The 14,932-nt window shown below is 44.4% G+C and overlaps 1 pseudogene; it reads left to right on the plus strand.

The window, feature by feature from the left end:
* Nucleotides 1-1,537: 1,537 nt before the first annotated feature.
* On the plus strand, nucleotides 1,538-1,655 carry LOC124596667 (annotated as a pseudogene).
* The last annotated feature ends 13,277 nt before the right edge of the window (nucleotides 1,656-14,932 follow it).

Raw genomic sequence — 14,932 nt, forward strand, 5'->3', positions numbered from 1 at the left:
GAAAGATCAAGACACTTTCATAGGATTTGTCGACCAGGAAAAAGCGTTCGACAATATAAAATGGTGCAAGCTGTTCGAGATTCTGAAAAAAGTAGGGGTAAGCTATAGGGAGAGACGGGTCATATACAATATGTACAACAACCAAGAGGGAGTAATAAGAGTGGACGACCAAGAACGAAGTGCTCGTATTAAGAAGGGTGTAAGACAAGGCTGTAGCCTTTCGCCCCTACTCTTCAATCTGTACATCGAGGAAGCAATGATGGAAATAAAAGAAAGGTTCAGGAGTGGAATTAAAATACAAGGTGAAAGGATGTCAATGATACGATTCGCTGATGACATTGCTATCCTGAGTGAAAGTGAAGAAGAATTAAATGATCTGCTGAACGGAATGTACAGTCTAATGCGTCACAGTATGGTTTGAGAGTAAATCGGAGAAAGACGGAGGTAATGAGAAGTAGTAGAAATGAGAAAAGCGAGAAACTTAACATCAGGATTGATGGTCACGAAGTCAATGAAGTTAAGGAATTCTGCTACCTAGGCAGTAAAATAACCAATGACGGACGGAGCAAGGAGGACATCAAAAGCAGACTCGCTATGGCAAAAAAGGCATTTCTGGCCAAGAGAAGTCTACTAACATCAAAAGCCGGCCTTAATTTGAGGAAGAAATTTCTGAGGATGTATGTCTGGAGTACAGCATTGTATGGTAGTGAAACATGGACTTTGGGAAAACCGGAACAGAGGAGAATCGAAGCATTTGAGATGTGGTTCTATAGACGAATGTTGAAAATTATGTGGAGTGATAAGGTAAGGAATGAGGAGGTTCTACGCAGAATCGGAGAGGAAAGGAATATGTGGAAAACACTGATAAGGAGAAGGGACAGGATGATAGGACATCTGCTAAGACATGAGGGAATGACTTCCATGGTACTAGAGGGAGCTGTAGAGGGCAAAAACTGTAGAGGAAGACAGAGATTGGTATACTTCAAGCAAATAATTGAGGACGTAGGCTGCAAGTGCTACTCTGAGATGAAGAGGTTAGCACAGGAAAGGAATTCGTGGCGGGCCGCATCAGACCAGTCAGTAGACTGATGATCTGAATATTAAATGTACAGCTGATAGTTAACTTCCGTAATGACCTAAAACAGATTTGCTAGCTGGCTGGAAACGAGAGATATATTTTGAAGGCACACTGGCCGACAAAGACGCTGAGCCGATGTAATATCACATTTTGTTACAGAAATAACTGTGTCAAGTACTGTGGTGTGTGTAGGAACCTAAGATGTTACTTCTTGTATAAGTAAAGCGAATATTATCATTGCATTATCCCTGATTTTTATTATCTCTGTTGCTGAATGTATTGTTAATGACTCCGGTTTTGTTCTTGCTGTAATAAAGGCGAAAGTATAATAAGGAATATAACGTTTTACAAGTCGGTAGTAAAAGTTCTATTCAAGTGAGAAAGAAACGAGTGCTCATTTCTGATCAATGATTAGGCCAGACTCGAATGTAGATATTAGTTTTTCTAGTCATTCTAATTGACAACGACCTTGCCGCAGTGGTAACACCGGTTCCCGTCAGATCACCGAAGTTAAGCGCTGTCGGGCTGGTCTAGCACTTGGATGGGTGACCATCCGGTCTGCCGAGCGCTGTTGGCAAGCAGGGTGCTCTCAGCACTTATGAGGCAAACTGAGGAGCTGCTTGATTGAGAAGTAGCGGCTTCGGTCTCGGAAACTGACATACGGCCGGGAGAGCGGTGTGCTGACCACATACCCCTCCGTATCCGCATCCAGTGACGCCTATGGGGTGAGGATGACACGGCGGCCGGTCGGTACTGTTGGGCCTTCATGGCCTGTTCGGGAGGAGTTAAGGCTTTTGTTTTTTTGTTTACTCATTCTAATTAGTATAGAAAGTTGCAATCATAATACTACGTCGACGTGGAGTAGAAAAGACCATGAAGAGATTGGCGAATGAGTCTGCAAATAATTACGGTGACTTTCAACGGACTCAAGAGCGCGTAAAACCGAAAATTGCCACAGCTCTTTACCAACATCTAACCACAACGACAAAACACACACAAGGCGAGATTAGTCTCAATGGACATTGCAATACATCATTTTAAAACCAAGAATACAAGCTATTCTTATCTATAGCACCATAAAATACTATAAGAATAACAAGACCCCGAGCGCCGGCACAGTCAGGTACACCGCGGCGTCCTTCCAAGAAGACCGGCAACGAGAAGCGGTCATTACCGCAGCCAGCCCGCACGTTCCGCACACCGCCGACATGCAGTTCATTTTTTTGATTTATTTATTTTGAGTCGTCAGTCTTCTGACTGGTTTGACGAGATCCGTTCATCCCCTGCAACCTATGTCCCCAAGTATTTCCTGGATGTATTACAATTTCTGGATGTATTACATTTTTAACATGGAAATTATTCCGCGATGTCTTAACAGATGCACTACCATCATGTCCCTTCTTCTTGTCAGTATTTTCCATATATTCCTTTCCTAGTCCGTTTCTCTGGAGAACTTCGTCATTCCTTACCTCATCAGTACACCATATTTTAGCATTCTATTGTAGCATCGCATCTCCAGTGCCTCGATTCTCTTCTTTTCTGGGTTTCCCACACTCCATGTTTCTCTACTACACAATGCTGTGCTCCGAACGTACGTTCTCAGAAATTCCTTCCTGAAAATAAGGTCTATGTTTGATACGAGCGCAATATCCCTCTGTATGTAACACTGTCAGACCTGTCAGAGTAATGGACTTACCGACATTTCCTCACACTCCCCTTAAGACACCATGTCAACTGTAAATTACGCAACGGACTCGCTATCTTTAAATACCTGACATAAACCATAAGGTAGGAAAGCGCAATAATCCTAGCATATAACATTCCATTATAAACCTAGCATATAACTATCCACAGAATGAATAAGTGATTTGAAGGGTACCACGTGCTCCTTCAAATAAGAATGCTAGTGAAAATAAACCGATTATTTATTACATTAACCAATTACAAAGTGTTCGCATTAAAATTATCTGGAAAAATAAAGTTAATTGCTGACGACAACTAACAAGATAGGCAAACGGAGGGGTGGCTCCGATATCGTACCTACTCATTAAATCATTGATCCACTCTAAGCCTACGATTAAGTTTGAAAATCGAGTGGTCGAGCCGGCCATGGTGGCCAAGCGGTTAAAGGCGCTACAGTCTGGAACCGCGCGGCCGCTACGGTCGCAAGTTCGAATCCTGCCTCGGGCATTGATGTGTGTGATGTCCTTAGGTTAGTTAGGTTTAAGTAGTTCTAAGTTCTAGGGGACTGATCACCTTAGAAGTTAAGTCCCATAGTGCTGAGAGCCATTTGAACCATTCGAGTGGTAGATTTAATATGACATCAATCGATGCTAAGACCTGAATCGAGTTTAGCGGAGCTGCGGAAACGGTACGCTTCCTATGTAAACATTAACTACCAACCAGTGAGCCGCGCTGCTGTATGCTCTCACCATTCAGCTGTGGCGGTAAGTCGGAGGACCCTGATCATAGTGGAGAACCAGAATCTCGCTCGTCAGCATTCGTACACCTCCAAGCGCCACGACGTCTCGAACCAGAAATCTGTCTCCGTCGACAATCAAACCAAGAGTGCCCCGTTTTTCCACCAGCTCCCGACTCGGCAATTTGCGCCAATGTGGCTGCAAGCACCAATCGGGTGAAGACGTTACTGTTTTCCACCAATAGTGTGACAATGCTACGTTTCACAAATTCTCACCCCGGAATATCGTCAGTCACAGGCCAATCAGAACACATCTTTCTCGCTAGTTTTTCCCAGAAATTCCCGTCTGACGTCAGCTGGCGATTTGCGAATCAGAGAGTCGTGTAGCACTTCTGAATTTTCCAGGGTTCCTGTTCTCACCGTGTTTACCTCAGCAATTTAAGACTTGTACATTTCCGCCATAAATTATGATGTCCCACTAAGTACCACAAACTGTTGCCCTCGGCCATCTTCAGAGGCGAGTTGTGCCACAGGCCGCTAACCCCGACTTAGCGAGAAGGATCGATTGGTTCCGTATGCTTCCGTCGGTGGCCACTTGACACGCGTCTACTTCGCGATCACCAATTTTTAAGTTTCTCACTGTTCTCGTTTGTGCTACTTCTCATTACTTTCGCCTTTCTTCGACTTACTCTCAATCCATATTTTGTACTCATTAGAATATTCATTCCATTCAGCGGATCCTGTAATTCTTCATCACTTTCATTGAGGATAGCAATATCATCAGTAAATCTTATTATTGGTATCCTTTAACGTTGTATTTTATTTCCGGCACTTTTTTATTTCCGTCATTGCTTCTTCGATGTGTAGATCGAACAGTAGGGGAGAGAGCCTACACGTCTGTCTTACACCCTTTTCAACCCGCACACTTCATTCTTGATCTCCCATTCTTATTGCTCCTTTTTGGTTCTTGTACATACTGTCTATTACCCGCCATTCCAGATAGCTTACCCCTATTTTTCTCAGAATTTAGAATATCCTGCACCATTTTACATTATCGAAAGCTTTTTCCAATTTGACAGATCCTATGAACGTGTCTCGATTTTACTTCAGTCAGAATTGCCTCTCTGGTGACTTTACCTTTCCTAAAGCCGAACTGATCTCATCGTTCTTCTTTTCCATTCTTCCGTAAGAATTATCTTATCAGCAACTTGGAAGAATGTGCTGTGAAGCTGATTGTGCGATAATTCTCTGCTCTTGCTATGTTCGGAAGTCTATGGATGATGTTTTCCGGAAAGTCTGCTGCTATATAGCCAGACTCATACATTGTACCAACCTGAATAGTGGCACCCAATGATGTTAGAAATTCTGATGGAATCTTATCTATCCCTTCTGTCTTTTCCGATCCTAAGTCTTACAAAACTCTTTTAAATTCTGGTTCTAACACTGGATCCCCTATCTCTTCTATTCGACTCCTGTTTTCTTTTTTTTTCTCGTACCACATCGTCAGACAAATCTTCCCTCTCAAAGAGGCCTTCAGTGTACTCGTTTCACCTATCCACTCTCATCTGCATTTAACAGTTGAATTTCCACTACACTCTTAATGTTACCGCCCTTGATTTTAATTTCACCGAAGGTAATTTTGACTTTCTTATAAGCTGAGTCAGTCCTTCCAACAATCATTTATTTTTCGAATTCTTCACATTTTCCATGCAACCATTTCGTCTTAGCTTCCCAGCACTTCATATTTATTTCATTTCTCAGTGACTGTATTTTCGTTTTCTTTAATTTCCTTGAAAGTTTTTGTACGTCCTTCTTTCATCATTCAGCTGCACTATTTCTCGTGTTACACATAGTTTCTTCGCAGTTACCTTCTTAGTTTTTCTTTGCAACTTCTGTGATAGCCCTTTTTAGAGATGTTCATTCTTCTTCAGCCTAACTGCCTATCGAGCTATTCTTTATCGCAGTATCTATAGCGTCAGAGAACAAGCGTATCTCCTCATTCCTTAGTACATCCATATCCCCCTTCTTTGGGCATTGATTTTTTCTGACTAGTCTCTTAAACTTCAGCCTGCTCTTCATCAGTACTACATTGTGATCTCAGTCAATATTTGCTCCTGGGTATGCTTTACAATCCAGTATCTGATTTCGGAATCTCTGTCTGACCATGATGTAATCTAACCAAAATCTTCCTGTGTCACCCGCCCTTTTCCAAATATATCTCCTCCGCTTGCGATTCTTGAGCAGAGTGTTAGTGTTCGCTATTAGTAACTGAAATGCTCCTGTAACCTTTCCATCTACTCCTTCCCTTACTACTGCATTCCAGTCCTCCATGTCTATTAGATTTTTATCTCCCTTTACTTACTGTATTATCCTTTGTATATCATCACGTACATTATATCTTCATCTTCAGCTTGCGACGTCGGCACGTATATCTGAACTATTGTTGGTCGGTGTTGGTTTGCTGTCGATTCTGATTAAAACAACTCTATCACTGAAGTGTTCACAGTAACTTACACTCCGCCCTACATTCCTATTCACAACGAGTCCTACACCCGTTATGCTATTTTCTCCTGCTATTGATTTTACCATATACGAATCAGGCCAGAAATCCTTGTCGTCTTTCCGTTTCACTTCACTGACACTTACTATATCTTGACTGAGCATTTGCATTTCCATTATCAGATTGTCTGGTTTCCTTACCACGTTCAAGCTTCTGACATTCCACGCCCAGACTCACAGAAACGTTATCCTTTCCTTAGTTATTCATTCTTTTTCTCATGGTCACCTCCCTGTTGGCAGTCCTCTCCCGATGATCGTAATGGGGGGGCTATTCCGTGATCTTTTGCCAGTGGAGAGATGATTACGACACTTTTTCAATTACATGGCACATGTGCTGTGGATACACGTTATGTGTATTTACTCCAGTGTTTTCCATTGCCTTCTGCTTCCTCATGCCGTGGATTATTGCTGATTCTCCCACCTTTAGGGTCAGTTTCCCACCCCAGCGGCAACGGAGTGCCGTGAACATCTGTCCGCTCCTCCGCCGTCTTTGACAAAGCTTCGGTAGAGGGCGGGGTACATCTATTGCTGGATGTCTTCGGTCGTCATTTCTGATGATTTTTATTCAAAATTTAAGCGGCGGTGGGGTTCGTACCCGGGACCGAAGACGTTTTGCTCTTTTTTGTTGGGAGCAGGAAATAGGTTAAACGAAATGTCTTTATTTGTACAAGCATAGATACCACGTAAAGGCTATCCTTCCGGCGGTACCGACACTGGACCCGACACTCGAACAAGGCGTGCGAACGTCCCTGTTAACAAGGTATGGGATAAAAAAGGGAAAAAGGAAAAAGAAACTGAAAGTAAGGTGCGCAACGTCTTTGTTAACGTGGTGTGGAAAAAAAGAAAAAAATAGACGGAAACTAAGATAAGCCGTGTGGCGCCGTAGACAAAGACGTAAGAGAGGGCGGGGCATGGTAACACTTGCAGCGATCCTCCTGCTCGGCAGATGGGGCGTTGGTGCAGTGGGCCGGGGTCAACATGCGAGGCGTGGCCACTATGTTCCCATCACCGCTGCCGGTCAGGAGTGCATGAACGGATGGTGGAAGCCAAGGAGGAGGTGACAGTAAAGTTGGGGGAATGAGTGCTTGGTCTGGTATAGAGCACAAAAGAAAGGGGCGTGTGTCCGTGCCCCTACCCAGCTGTAAAGTACGATGTGGAAGTGTTGCGCGAGGAGTCTCAGACGTCAGCAGCAAGGGTAGGCAGGGGGTAGGGAGTGTCTTCCGCATGTGGCTCCATCCAGCTGAGCAGGCGTGACGTAAATACCGCGCGAAGGTAATTGCCGAAGAAGGAGCGGTAGTGCGTTCGGTGCTCGATTGCTTTATGGGCGGTTTGTAAGTACTGCCAGAAGTCAAGGTGTGATTTATCGCCATCAGTATACAGGTAATTAATCGTCCATCCACTGACCCACAAAATCGCATGATTTTTTAGTAAACTGAGTATCCTCAGGATGCATAAAAGTCCATCGGTCAGTAGAGTCAGGCGAAACGTGGAGGTAACTATCGACTCGGTTTGCAGACGTCAACGGGGGCAGCACAAGTCAGGTGGCTGGGCATCGTCATCCACGAGGTGGCAAATTGCACAGGGCGGAGTGTCCAACAATCAGATTGTGTGAAGACGTTGATTTGTGCCAAATTTTCCACATGTGACATGATACCGTGTTGCCCGGACGTTGGAGGGAAGGAAACCTGGCGGACTTGACGCCAAGGCGTTGGCCACCACGGCGATACATTTTTGAGTTTTACGTTGTTGCGAGATATTCTACAAAGTAATTGGGTGTAGAAATCTTCGGTTCGACGAAGGTGCGTGCTCGGTAAGTGAGTGTGAACGTAGTCGACGATGAAATCAGAAATCTGTGCCAGGTGGTGCATGTGACCTACTGGCTCTGGCCTAGGTATGGTCGTGGATGTAAGAATGCCCAGCAAGCCGCGCGTAAGGAAAGCACTTCCATATCACTGCTGCTGCGTGGTGGATATGTACAAAGACGCCGCTAGGAATCGCACCTTTTTTTTTTTTTTTTTTTTGTCATCAGTCTACTGACTGGTTTGATCCGGCCCGCCACGAATTCCTTTCCTGTCCTAACCTCTTCATCTCAGAGTAGCACTTGCAACCTACGTCCTCAATTATTTGCTTGACGTATTCCAATCTCTGTCTTCCTCTACAGTTTTTCCCCTCTACAGCTCCCTCTAGTACCATGGAAGTCACTCCCTCATGTCTTAGCAGGTGTCCTATCATCCTGTCCCTTCTTCTTATCAGTGTTTTCCACATATTCCTTTCCTCTCCGATTCTGCGTAGAACCTCCTTATTCCTTACCTTATCACTCCACATAATTTTCAACATTCGTCTATAGCAACACATCTCAAATGCTTCGATTCTCTTCTGTTCCGGTTTTCCCACAGTCCATGTTCCACTACCATACAATGCTGTGCGCCAGACGTACATCCTCAGAAATTTCTTCCTCAAATTAAGGCCGGTATTTGATATTAGTAGACTTCTCTTGGTCAGAGATGCCTTTTTTGCCATAGCGAGACTGCTTTTGATGTTCTCCTTGCTCCGTCCGTCGTTGGTTATTTTACTGCCTAGGAGCAGAATTCCTTAACTTCATTGACTTCGTGACCATCAATCCTGATGTTAAGTTTCTCGCTGTTCTCATTTCTACTACTTCTCATTACCTTCGTCTTTCTCCGATTTACTCTCAAACCATACTGCGTACTCATTAGACTGTTCATTCCGTTCAGCAGATCATTTAATTCTTCTTCACTTTCACTCAGGATAGCAATGTCATCAGCGAATCGTATCATTGATATCCTTTCACCTTGTATTTTAATTTCACTTCTGAACCTTTCTTTTGTTTCCATCATTGCTTCCTCGATGTACAGATTGAAGAGTAAGGGCGAAAGGCTACAGCCTTGTCTTACACCATTCTTAATACGAGCACTTCGTTCTTGATCGTCCACTCTTATTATTCCCTCTTGGTTGTTGTACATATTGTATATGACCCGTCTCTCCCTATAGCTTACCCCTACTTTTTTCAGAATCTCGAACAGCTTGCACCATTTTATATTGTTGAACGCTTTTTCCAGGTCGACAAATCCTATGAAAGTGTCTTGATTTTGTTTAGCCTTGGTTCCATTATTAGCCGTAACGTCAGAATTGCCTCTCTCGTCCCTTTACTTTCCCTAAAGCCAAACTGATCGTCACCTAGCGCATTCTCAATTTTCTTTTCCATTCTTCTGTATATTATTCTTGTAAGCAGCATCGATGCATGAGCTGTTAAGCTGATTGTGCGATAATTCTCGCACTTGTCAGCTCTTGCCGTCTTCGGAATTGTGTGGATGATGCTTTTCCGAAAGTCAGATGGTATATCGCGAGACTCATATATTCTACACACCAACGTGAATAGTCGTTTTATTGCCACTTCCCCCAATGATTTTAGAAATTCTGATGGAATGTTATCTATCCCTTCTGCCTTATTTGACCGTAAGGCCTCCAAAGCTCTTTTAAATTCCGATTCTAATACTGGATCCCCCGTCTCTTCTAAATCGACTCCTGTTTCTTCCTCTATCACATCAGACAAATCTTCACCCCCATAGAGGCTTTCAATGTATTCTTTCCACCTATCTGCTCTCTCCTCTGCATTTAACAGTGGAATTTCCGTTGCACTCTTAATGTTACCACCGTTGCTTTTAATGTCACCAAAGGATGTTTTGACTTTCCTGTATGCTGAGCCTGTCGTTCCAACAATCATATCTTTTTCGATGTCTTCACATTTTTCCTGCAGCCATTTCGCCTTAGATTCCCTGCACTTCCTATTTATTTCATTCCTCAGCGACTTGTATTTCTGTATTCCTGATTTTCCCGGAACATGTTTGTACTTCCTCCTTACATCAATCAACTGAAGTATTTCTTCTGTTACCCATGGTTTCTTCGCAGCTACCTTCTTTGTACCTATGTTTTCCTTCCCGACTTTTGTGATGGCCCTTGTTAGAGATGTCCATTCCTCTTCAACTGTACTGCCTACTGCGCTATTCCTTATTGCTGTATCTATAGCGTTAGAGAACTTCAAACGTACCTCGTCATTCCTTAGTACTTCCGTATCCCACTTCTTTGCGTATTGATTCTTCCTGACTAATCTCTTGAACTTCAGCCTACTCTTCATCACTACTATATTGTGACCTGAGTCTATATCTGCTCCTGGGTACGCCTTACAATCCAGTATCTGATTTCGGAATCTCTGTCTGACCATGATGTAATCTAATTGAAATCTTCCCGTATCTCCAGGCCTTTTCCAAGTATACCGCCTCCTCTTGTGTTTGTTGAACAGGGTATTCGCTAATACTAGCTGAAACTTGTTACAGAACTCAATTAGTCTTTCTCCTCTTTCATTCCTTGTCCCAAGCCCATATTCTCCTGTAACCTTTTCTTCTACTCCTTCCCCTACAACTGCATTCCAGTCGCCCATGACTATTAGATTTTCGTCCCCATTTACATATTGCATTACCCTTTCAATATCCTCATACACTTTCTCTACCTGTTCATCTTCAGCTTGCGACGTCGGTATGTATACCTGAACTATCGTTGTCGGTGTTCGTCTGCTGTCGATTCTGATTAGAACAACCCGGTCACTGAACTGTTCACAGTAACACACCCTCTGCCCTACCTTCCTATTCATAACGAATCCTACACCTGTCATACCACTTTCTACTGCTGTTGATATTACACGATACTCATCTGACCAGAAATCCTTGTCTTCCTTCCACTTCACCTCACTGACCCCTACTATATCTAGATTGAACCTTTGCATTTCCCTTTTCAGAATTTATAGTTTCCCTACCACGTTCAAGCTTCTGACATTCCACGCCCCGACTCGAAGAAAGTCATCCTTTCGTAGATTATTCAATCTTTTTCTCATGGTAACCTCCCCCTTGGCAGTCCCCTCCCGGAGATCCGAATGGGGGACTATTCCGGAATCTTTTGCCAATGGAGTGATCATCATGACACTTCTTCAATTACAAGCCACATGTCCTGTGGATATACGTTACGTTTCTTTAATGCAGGGGTTTCCATTGCCTTCTGCATCCTCATGTCGTTGATCATTGCTGATTCTTCCGCCTTTAGGGGCAATTTCCCACCCCTAGGACAAGAGAGTGCCCTGAACCTCTATCCGCTCCTCCGCCCTCTTTGACAAGGCCGTTGGCAGGATGAGGCTGACTTCTTATGCCAGAAGTCTTCGGCCGCCAATGCTGATTATTTATCAAAATTTAGGCAGTGGCGGGGATCGAACCTGGGACCGAAGACATTTTCTTGATTATGAATTAAAGACGCTACCCCTAGACCACGGGTTCATTAACAAAGCCCAGACATACCGCTCGGGAAGCGAGGGTGAGTTTTTCGTCACCAACCTTGGAGAAAGGAGAACCACTTGCATGAATATCAAGAGTTCAGATGGAAACCCAGTTCTAAGCAAAGAAGAAAAAGCAGAGAGGTGGAAGGAGTATATAGAGGGTCTATACAAGGGCTATGTTCTGGAGGACAATATTATGGAAATGGAAGAGGATGTAGATGAAGATGAAATGGGAGATATGATACTGCGTGAAGACTTTGACAGAGCACTGAAAGACCTAAGTCGACACAAGCCCCCGGGAGTAGACAACATTCCATTAGAAGTACTGATAGCCTTGGGAGAGCCAGTCCTGACAAAGGTTTACCATCTGGTGAGCAAAATGTATGAGACTGGTGAAGTACCCTCAGACTTCAATAAGAATATAATAATTCCAATCCCAAAGAAAGCAGGTGTTGACTGATGTGAAAATTACCGAACTACCAGTTTAATAAGTCACAGCTGCAAAATACTAAATTCTTTACAGACGAATGGAAAAACTGGTAGAAGCCGACATCGGGGAAGATCAGTTTGGATTCCGTAGAAATACTGGAACACGTGAGGCAATACTGACCTTACGACTTATCTTAGAAGAAAGATGAAGTAAAGGCAAACCTACGTTTCTAGCATTTGTAGACTTAGAGAAAGCTTTTGACAATGTTGACTGAAATACTCTGTTCCAAATGCTAAAGGTGGCAGGGGTAAAATACAGGGAGCGAAAGGCTATTTACAATTCGTACAGAAACCAGATGGCAGTTATAAGAGTCGAGGGGCATGAAAGGGAAGCAGTGGTTGGGAAGGGAGTGAGACAGGGTTGTAGCCTTTCCCCGATGTTATTCAATCCGTAAGTTGAGCAAGCAGTAAAGGAAACAAGAAAAATTCTGAGTAGGTATTAAAATCCAGGGAGAAGAAATAAAAACTTTGAGGTTCGCTGACGACATTGTAATTCTGACAGAGACAGCAAAGGACTTGGAAGAGCAGTTGAACGGAATGGACAGTGTCTTGAAAGGAGGATATAAGATGAACATCAACAAAAGCAAAACGAAGATAATGGAATGTAGTCGAATAAAATCGGGTGATGCTGCGGGAATTAGATTAGGAAATGAGACGCTTAAAGTAGTAAATGAGTTTTGCTATTTGGGAATCAAAATAACTGATGATGGTTGAAGTAGAGAGGACAGAAAATGTAGACTGGCTATGGCAAGGAAAGCGTTTCTGAGGAAGAGAAATTTGTTAACATCGGTTATAGTTTTAAGTGTCAGGAAGTCGTTTCTGAAAGTATTTGTATGGAGTGTATCCATGTATGGAAGTGAAACGTGGACAATAAATAGTTTAGACGAAAAGAGAATAGAAGCTTTCGAAATGTGGTGCTACAGGAGAATGCTGAAGATTAGATGGGTAGATCACATAATTAATGAGGAGGTATTGAATAGAATTGGGGAGAAGAGAAATTTGTGGTACAACTTGACTAGAAGAAGGGATCGGTATGTAGGACCTGTTCTGAGGCATCAAGGTATCACCAATTTAGTATTGGAGGGCAGCGCGAAGGGTAAAAATAGAAGAGGGAGACCAAGAGATGAATACACTAAATAGATTCAGAAGGATGTAGGTTGCAGTAGGTACCAGGAGATGAAGAGGCTTGCACAGGATAGAGTGGCACGGAGAGCTGCATCAAACCAGTCTTCAGACTGAAGACCACAACAACAACACCTTAAAGAGCGTACCAGCAGTGTAAAGTATCCAAACGCGGCCTGGAAGCACGTCCAATAGTTGTTGACAATTAATCTGTGCGTGTGGGTCATCTGGACGCCACAACTTGATTGAGATACTCGACAAGTCGTAAGCAGAGATGATTTTTTCGCATAGCCATGCGGATAAAATGGAGACTACGCCGAAAATTGATGGCGGCGGAGCGACGCATAGTGTAGGCTGCAATGATTCCAAGGCATCGTAGGTTCTGTATCCACAGGAGGGGTGCTAAGTCGTTGTTTGACAAGCCGCGACCAATGGGCATTGCCGAGGAGTTAGCCACATTCATGGCAATGCCCGCTGCAATTTCATACGTTGGTATCAAATCGAGTGCCATCTGCGTTTCGGTTCACGTGCGGACTAGGAGAAGGAGGTCGTCCGCGTACGCACGACAATGGAAAGTGTGCTGTCGCAAAGTGAGACCAGAAAGGTAGGTCGTCAGGCTCCCGATAAGCGGCTTCAGGTTTATGGCATAGAGCAGTGCCGAATGTGGGAAACCTTACCTTATGGAGCGGCATAGGTCATTCCCCGTCACACAGCCATTGACTTGAATCAGCGATTCGGTGCTGCCGTGCAGGCGCCGGATGACAGCAAGAAAGGAGGGGGTGGGGGTGGAAAACTCATTCGGTCCATTACGGAGAAAAAAAAAAGATTCCGCATCTTGTCGAATGCAAACACCGCAGCGCGGAGTCTGCTATTGCGATCGAATCGCGACATTCTCCTGTGGCCGTTTGTATATTACCTGATCTATCTGGAAGTGGCTGATCTGTGAACAGAATCCAAGGGAGCATCTTGTGGTAACGCGTCGGCAGCAGATGCGCATAGACTTTATAGCCTGCGTTAGGCAGAATTAGGGGGCGATAATGTGCTGTCGTTGCTCCCGGTGTCCGTTTGTGGGTGGGTACAACGATACCAGCGACAAAGGCTGGCAGTAAAGCGTTCTCCGTCGTTAAGAGTTCATTAAACATGGTCGTCCGCCACGAAGCCATTAGCGCAAGGAAGGTGCGATAAAACTCTACCGGCAATCCGTCAACGCCAGGTGACTTGTTCAAAGTACCTTTGTTGACTGCATCGCGGACCTCGTCGAAGGTAACCGGCTCCGTCAGCCCGTCCTCATCGTCGCCGGGGTGGACGCGTGTGCCGTGTGGTAACAGGAACTCCTGAGTACGTGAGCTAGTAATCTCTTCCTAGTACATTTTGCGGTAGTGATCGGCGTAGGCAGTGACGTTGTCGGCCTGACAACTGACGTGAAGTGCTGGGCACGACAGATGTATATCTCGGTAATGAGTCGTTGCCTTCGTTGTGTCCCATAGGAGGCGATATGGTGCATGGTAGGATGTTCCTGTGGCACCGAATCTTGACGTCTGCTCCTCGCTGCTGCTCTCTGCAGTCTACGGCGTGTCAACGACACGATTTTCACCTTAATGCTACTGCGTTCTCTGAGTTTCACGGGTGTCCGGGAACGGCGTAGAAGTAGTCGGTAGTGCGTCGGCGCCACGCAGCTGACTCCTTGTGGTACCGAATCAAGGTATGTCGAATCACAGGGTTTGCACATTCCAGCCACCAAGCAAAGGATGTGCAGTATTGAGGCAAGCGACGTTCACGGGTTGCCCAATTCTCGGTAACACGCTGAAAACTTTCGGGATCGTGAAGGCGAAAGGTGTTTAATTTGCACGGTGCACAGCTGTCCGCGATCATTTCTTGCGGGAGGAGAATATTACAGATGTAGGCATAGTAGTCCGAAAAGGCC

The sequence above is a fragment of the Schistocerca americana genome, chromosome 2, assembly GCF_021461395.2.
Source record: "Schistocerca americana isolate TAMUIC-IGC-003095 chromosome 2, iqSchAmer2.1, whole genome shotgun sequence".
In the NCBI taxonomy this organism is placed as follows: Eukaryota; Metazoa; Arthropoda; class Insecta; order Orthoptera; family Acrididae; genus Schistocerca; species Schistocerca americana.